This window comes from Zea mays, chromosome 2 (assembly GCF_902167145.1).
Source record: "Zea mays cultivar B73 chromosome 2, Zm-B73-REFERENCE-NAM-5.0, whole genome shotgun sequence".
Classification (NCBI taxonomy): domain Eukaryota; kingdom Viridiplantae; phylum Streptophyta; class Magnoliopsida; order Poales; family Poaceae; genus Zea; species Zea mays.
This window is the reverse complement of record NC_050097.1, coordinates 72,391,113-72,398,254: the sequence shown is the minus strand read 5'-3', so window position 1 is coordinate 72,398,254 and position 7,142 is coordinate 72,391,113. Positions and strand designations below refer to the sequence as shown.

Here is a 7,142-nt window from a genome sequence, read left to right as displayed (position 1 = left end):
AATCCTAGGAAATACTTCAACTATCCCATCATAGACATCTCGGATTTCTGTATCATGATCCTACTAAACTCTTCACAAGTTGATTTGTTAGTAGACCCAAAAATAATATCATCAACATAAATTTGACATACAAACAAATCTTTTGCAACAGTTTTAGTAAAGAGTGTAGGATCGGCTTTTCCGACTTTGAAGCCATTAGTGATTAGAAAATCTCGTAGGCATTCGTACCATGCTCTTGGGGCTTGCTTGAGCCCATAAAGCGCCTTTGAGTGTTTGTATACATGGTTAGGGTACTCACTATCTTCAAATCCAGGAGGTTTCTCAACATAGACCTCTTCCTTGATAGGTCCATTGAGGAAGGCACTTTTCACATCCATTTGATAAAGCTTAAAGCCATGGTAAGTAGCATAGGCAAGTAATATTCGAATTGACTCAAGCCTAGCTATGGGTGCATAAGTTTCATCAAAGTCCAAACCTTCGACTTGTGAATAACCTTTGGCAACAAGTCGGGCTTTGTTCCTTGTCACCACACCATGCTCATCTTTCTTGTTGCGGAATACCCATTTGGTACCTACAACATTTTGATTAGGACATGGAACTAGATGCCATACCTCATTCCTCGTGAAGTTGTTCAGTTCCTCTTGCATTGCCAGCGCCTAATCCGGATCTCTTAGTGCATCCTCTACCCTATATGGCTCAATAGAGGACACAAAAGAGTAATGTTCACAAAAATGAGCAACTCGAGATCTAGTGGTTACCCCCTTATGAATGTCACCGAGAATGGAGTTGACAGGGTGATCTCGTTGAATTGCTTGGTAGACTCTTGGGTGTGGCGGCCTTTGACCCTGTATTTCTTGATCATCTTCCTTGTTTTCATTATCTTCATCTCCCCCTTGATAATTGTCCTCCTCTTGAGGTGGCTCATCCTCTTGGTCTTCATTTTCATCACCTTGAGCCCGATCCTCGTCTTGAGTTGGTGGAGATGCTTGGTTGGAAGATGGCGGTTGATCTTGTGCTTGTGGAGGCTCTTCGGATTCCTTAGGACACACATCCCCTATGGACATGTTCCTTAGCGCGACGCATGAAACCTCTTCATCATCTAATTCATCAAGATCAACTTGCTCCACTTGGGAGCCATTAGTCTCATCAAACACAATGTCACAAGAAACTTCAACTAATCCAGTGGATTTGTTGAAGACTATATGCCCTTGTGTTTGAGTCATAACCAAGTAAAAAGCTTTCTACAGCATTAGGAGCAAATTTAGATTTTCTACCTCTTTTAATAAGAATAAAGCATTTACTCCCAAAGACTCTAAAATACGAAACATTGGGCTTTTTACCAGTGATGAGTTCATATGATGTTTTCTTGAGGATTCGGTGAAGGTAGAGTCGGTTGATGGAGTAGCAAGCAGTGTTGATTGCTTCCGCCCAAAATCGGCCTGGAGTCTTGTACTCATCCAACATGGTTCTTGTCATGTCCAGTAGAGTTCTATTCTTCCTCTCCACTACACCATTTTTTTGTTGTGGTGTGTAGGGAGAAGAGAACTCATGCTTGATGCCTTCATCCTCAAGGAATCCTTCAATTTGAGAATTCTTGAACTCCGTCCCATTGTCGCTTCTTATCTTTTTTATCCTTAACCCAAACTCATTTTGAGCCCGTCTTAAGAATCCTTTTAATGTATCTTGGGTTTGTGATTTTTCCTACAAAAGGAGCACCCAAGTGAAGCGAGAATAATCATCACAATAACTAGACAGTACTTACTCCTGCCGATGCTTATGTAAGCTATCGGGTCAAATAGATCCATGTGGAGTAGCTCAAGCGGCCTATCAGTCGTCATGATGTTCTTGTGTGGATGATGAGCGCCAATCTGCTTTCCTGCTTGGCATGCACTACAAACCCTATCTTTCTCAAAATGAACATTTGTTAGTCCTAAACTGTGCTCTCCCTTTAGAAGTTTATGAAGATTCTTCATTCCAACATGGGCTAGTCGGCGATGCCAAAGCCAACCCATGTTAGTCTTAGCAATTAAGCAGGTGTCTAGTTCAGTTTGATTAAAATCAACTAAGTATAGCTGACCCTCTAGCACCCCCTTAAAAGCTATTGAATCATCACTTCTTCTAAAGACAGTAACACCTATATCAGTAAAAAGACAGTTGTAGCCCATTTTGCATAATTGAGAAACAGAAAGCAGATTGTAATCTAAAGAATCTACAAGAATGGTCAGGTGATATTGCAATTTTACCCAAGCCTTTGACCAAACCTTGATTTCCATCCCTGAATGTGATAGCTCTTTGGGGATCTTCATTTTTCTCATAGGAGGAGAACATCCTTTTCTCCCCTGTCATGTGGTTTTTGCACCCACTATCGATTATCCAACTTGAACCACCGGATGTATAAACCTAAAAAACAATTTTAGGCCTTGTTCTTAGGTACCCAAACAGTCTTGGTTCCTTTGACGTTAGAAACAAGCACCTTGGGTACCCAAACACAAGTCTTTGGACTCTTGTGTTTGCCCCCAACATATTTGGCAACTATTTTGCCTGATTTGTTAGTTAAAACATATGATGCATCAAAATTCTTAAATGAAACGTTATGCTCATTTGATGCAGTGGGAGTTTTATTTTTAGGCAATTTAACAGGGGGTGATTGCCTAGAGCTAGAAGCCTCATTTTTATACATAAATGCATGATGAGAAATAGTGTGAGGTTTTCTAGCATGAATTCTCCTAATCTTATGTTCGGGATAGTTTGCAGGATATAAAATGTAACCCTCACTATCCTGAACCATGGGAGCTTTGCCCTTAACAAAATTAGACAATATTTTAGGGGCATTAAGCTTGACATTGCTCCCCTTTTGGAAACCAATGCCATCCTTAATGCCAGGGCGTCTCCCATTATAAAGCATACTACGAGCAAATTTAAAATTTTCATTTTCGAGCTCATGCTCGGCAATTTTATCATCTAATTGAGCTATATGATCATTTTGTTTCTTTATCATGGCAAGGTGATCATCTATAGCCTCAACATCAATATCTCTACATCTAGTACAAATAAAACATGATCAACAGTAGATGTAGAGGGTTTGCATTCATTTAATTCTTCTATCTTAGATTTTAATCTAGCATTCTCATCTCTAAGATAGGAAATAGAATCATTGCAAACATTTAAATCTTTAACCATAGAAACTAAGCTAGCATTTTCACTACTAAGGCTAGAAATTGAATCATGACAAATGCTAAGCTCTTTAGATAAGTTTTCACATTTCTCTACTTCCTGAGCATAAGCATTTTTCAATTTAACAAACTTTTTGTTTTCTTTAATAAGGAAGTCTTCTTGGATATCCAAGAGTTCATCCTTCTAAATGGCTTCTATTAATTCATTCAATTTCTTATTTTGGTCGATGCTAAGGTTGGCAAAAAGAGACATTAAGTTATCTTTAGTATCACTAGAGCTACCCTCATCACTAAATGTTGTATATTTGGGGTGGCTCTAGATTGTACCTTCCTTTTCTTGTCGTCCTTAGCCATAAGACACTTGTGGTCGACGTTGGGGAAGAGGAGGCCCTTGTTGACGGCGATGTTGGCGGTGTCCTCGTCGGAGGAGGAGTCGGTGGAGCTCCCATCGGAATCCCATTCCCGACATATGTGGGCATCACCACCCTTCTTCTTGTAGTACCTCTTCTTCTCCTTCTTCTTCCCCTTCTTGTCGTCGTCCCTGTCACTTTCACTAGATATATGACATTTAGCAATAAAGTGACCGGACTTACCACACCGGTAGCACACCTTCTTGGAGTGGGATTTGTAATCCTTTCCCCTCCTTTGCTTGAGGATTTGGTGAAAGCTCTTGATGATGAGCGCCATCTCCTCGTGGTCGAGCTTGGAGGCATTTATTGGAAGCCTACTTGATGTAGACTCTTCTTTCTTCTCTTCCGTCGCTTTGAATGCAACGGGTTGCACCTCGCGAGTAGAGGTGGCGCCTTGCTCCAAGTTGACAATGTGTTTGGAGTCTTTGATCATAAGTTCAAAGCTCACAAAATTGCCAATCACTTCCTCGGGAGACATTAGTTTATATCTAGGATCCCCATGTATTAATTGAACTTGAGTAGGATTACGAAATACGAGAGATCTAAGAATAACCTTGACCATCTCATGGTCATCCCATTTGGTGCTCCCGAGGTTGCGCACTTGGTTCACCATTGTTTTTAGCCGGTTGTACATTGCTTGTGGCTCTTCTCCTTTGTTGAGGACGAATCGACAGAGCTCCCCCTCAATCGTCTCCCGCTTGGTGATATTGGTCACCTCGTCCCCTTCGTGCGCGGTCTTGAGGACGTCCCAAATTTCCTTGGCCGTCTTTATTCCTTGCACCATGTTATACTCCTCTCGACACAAGGAGGCGAGGAGTATAGACGTGGCTAGAGAGTTAAAGTTCCTTATTTGGGTGGCCTCGTCCGAGTCATAGTCTTTGTCCCCGACTTGAGGTACCTGTGCTCCAAATTCAACTATGTCCCATATGCTTTCGTGGAGTGAGGTTAGGTGATGCCTCATTTTATCACTCCACATACAATAATATTCACCGTCAAAATATGGTGGTTTGCCTAAGGGAACGGAAAGTAATGGAGCGTGCTTAGAAATACGAGGATAGAGAAGAGGCATCTTACTATACTTCTTGTGCTCATGACGCTTAGAAGCGACGGATGACTCAAAGCTTGATGTGGAGGGTGACGAAGAGTCGGTCTCGTAGTAGACGACCTTTTTCATCTTCTTCTTCTTCTTGTCACCTTTCCGAAGCGACTTGATGGAGGAAAAGGATTCCTCCTTGTTCTTGTTGCCGGACTCTCTTGAAAGAGTCCCCCCGAGCTTGCGAACTTGTCGCCGGTCATTATCTCCCTCTTGGCGTGATCTCCCGACATCACTTCGAGTTGTTAGATCTAATGAAGCACCGGGCTCTGATACCAATTGAAAGTCGCCTAGAGGGGGGGTGAATAGGCAAAACATGAAATTTATAAATTTAAACACACTACAATGTCGGAGGTTAGCATTAGAGTTAAACTCAAGTCGGAAAGAGAGGGAAAACAAATCAACCAAGAAATAAGGCGAGTGAACACGGTGATTTGTTTTACCGAGGTTCGGTTCCAAAGAACCTAGTCCCTGTTGAGGAGGTCACAAAGACCGGGTCTATTTCAACCCTTTCCCTCTCTCAAACAGTCACTTAGACCGAGTGAGCCTTCTTCCTTAATCTCACAGGTCACTAAGACCCCGCAAGGACCACCACACACTTGGTGTCTCTTGCCTCGCTTACAAAGCACTTGAGAATAAAAATGGGAAAAGAAGAAAGTCAATCCAAGCGACAAGAACTCAAATGAACACAAAAATCCCTCTCTCACAAGCCACTAAGTGTTTGAAATGAATTTGGGACTTGGAGAGGATTTGAACTTTTGTATTGTGTCTTGGAGTGAATGCTAGAGCTCTTGTATCGAATGTGATCTTCAGAAAACTTGGATGCTAGGAGTTGTGGTGGTTGGGGTGTATTTATAGCCCCCAACCACCAAGGTAGCCGTTGGGGAGGCTGCTGTCAATGGGCGCACCAGACAGTCCGGTGCGCCACCGGGCACTCACTGTTCAGTGTCTGGTGCGCCACCACGTCACCCAACCGTTAGGGTTCTGGAGCAGTTGACCGTTGGCGCCTTTGTCTTCTTATGGCACCGGAAAGTCTGGTGGTGCACTGGACAGCCCGGTGCCCCTCTGACCCACTGCTCTGACTTCTGCCACGGTACTCTACTGCACTATTCATCCGTCAGAGTCGACCGTTGGCGCGAGTTAGCCGTTGCTCCGCTGGCACACCGGACAGTCCGGTGGCACACCGGTCAGTCCGAGGAATTATAGCGGAGCGCGCCTGCATTTTCCCGAGAGTGGCTGCTTGGCTTCTGTACAGTCCTGGTGAACCGGACACTGTCCGGTGGCGCATTGGACAGTCCGATGCGCTAGTCCACAGCACACTCAAGTCCCTTTTGCTCCTTTTGAATTGGGTCCCTAACTTGAATATTTATTGGTTTGTGTTGAACCTTATGCACCTGTAATACATGAATTCTAGAGCAAACTAGTTAGTCCAAATGTTTGTGTTGGACATTCAACCACCAAAATTAATTGTAGGAAAAGGTTAACCCTATTTCCCTTTCAATGTGTCCCTACGAGATCGTAGGTTTGAGAACCACTAAAAACATAGTTAAAACGAAGAAGTTATGGGTAAAACAATACTAGTCTAATACCCGTGTGTTGCGATGGTACCCAACCATATTTGATGATATTGATTGGGTGACTAAGCGACACTTGAGAATTTTAATGGACCCTTCACATAAAAATATCATAATAAATGAATTTAATGTCAAAGTGAACATATTGTTCATATACTAGATATTGAACTGGTAAAACAAATATTACACTTGATCTTAGCCAAAAGTCCAAAAAATGAGTTGAAAAGGAGCCCCTATGCTCGAATTAAATTACAGCCAATGTTTTGGCTTAGGAATTGAGAGCGAGAATATGGTGTAGATCTGATGCCCTAACCAAAATCACCATTGAGATTCCATAGGTAACACATGCAAATTCATTTATGGTGATGGCTTAACAATTTTCTCCAAGTTTAGCAAGACATAGAAAAGCACGAGTACGCTAACAAAATCATTTCTGAAATACCAAATATAACAAGTTTATCCTCTAATGCTTAACATGCTTACTGAAATACATACTTGCTCTTGCCTTTAGAGTATCATATCAAACAATAAAAACATTTTCCGCTTTTATAAAGCCTTGTACTCATTTCCAATTGCATAGTTGGTTTCACTTAAAATTCAATGGGTAACGATGGAAGAAGCGGGCAGAGGTTGTTGCGAAATGAACGAGGTTTGTTGCTAGAGCGACAACTACGAGAAAGTTGTTGTGCGAACAAATAGGATAGAGATGGGATATCATCTGAGACCGTGGGTTGATTTGAAGAAATATAAGGGGTTCTTTGTAAAAAGATGACACAGGACGACTGTTGAAATTGGTGTTTTAATATAGTAGAGATTTTTAGGCATAATAAATCTAATTGATATTGCATTTAAACTAAACATATATTAAATTAAAATATTTGAGGTTGTATTA

The 7,142-nt window shown here is 41.9% G+C and overlaps 1 pseudogene; it reads right to left on the bottom strand.

The window, feature by feature from the left end:
* Positions 1 to 6,262: 6,262 nt before the first annotated feature.
* Positions 6,263 to 6,469, bottom strand: LOC111590972 (uncharacterized; annotated as a pseudogene).
* Positions 6,470 to 7,142: the final 673 nt, after the last annotated feature.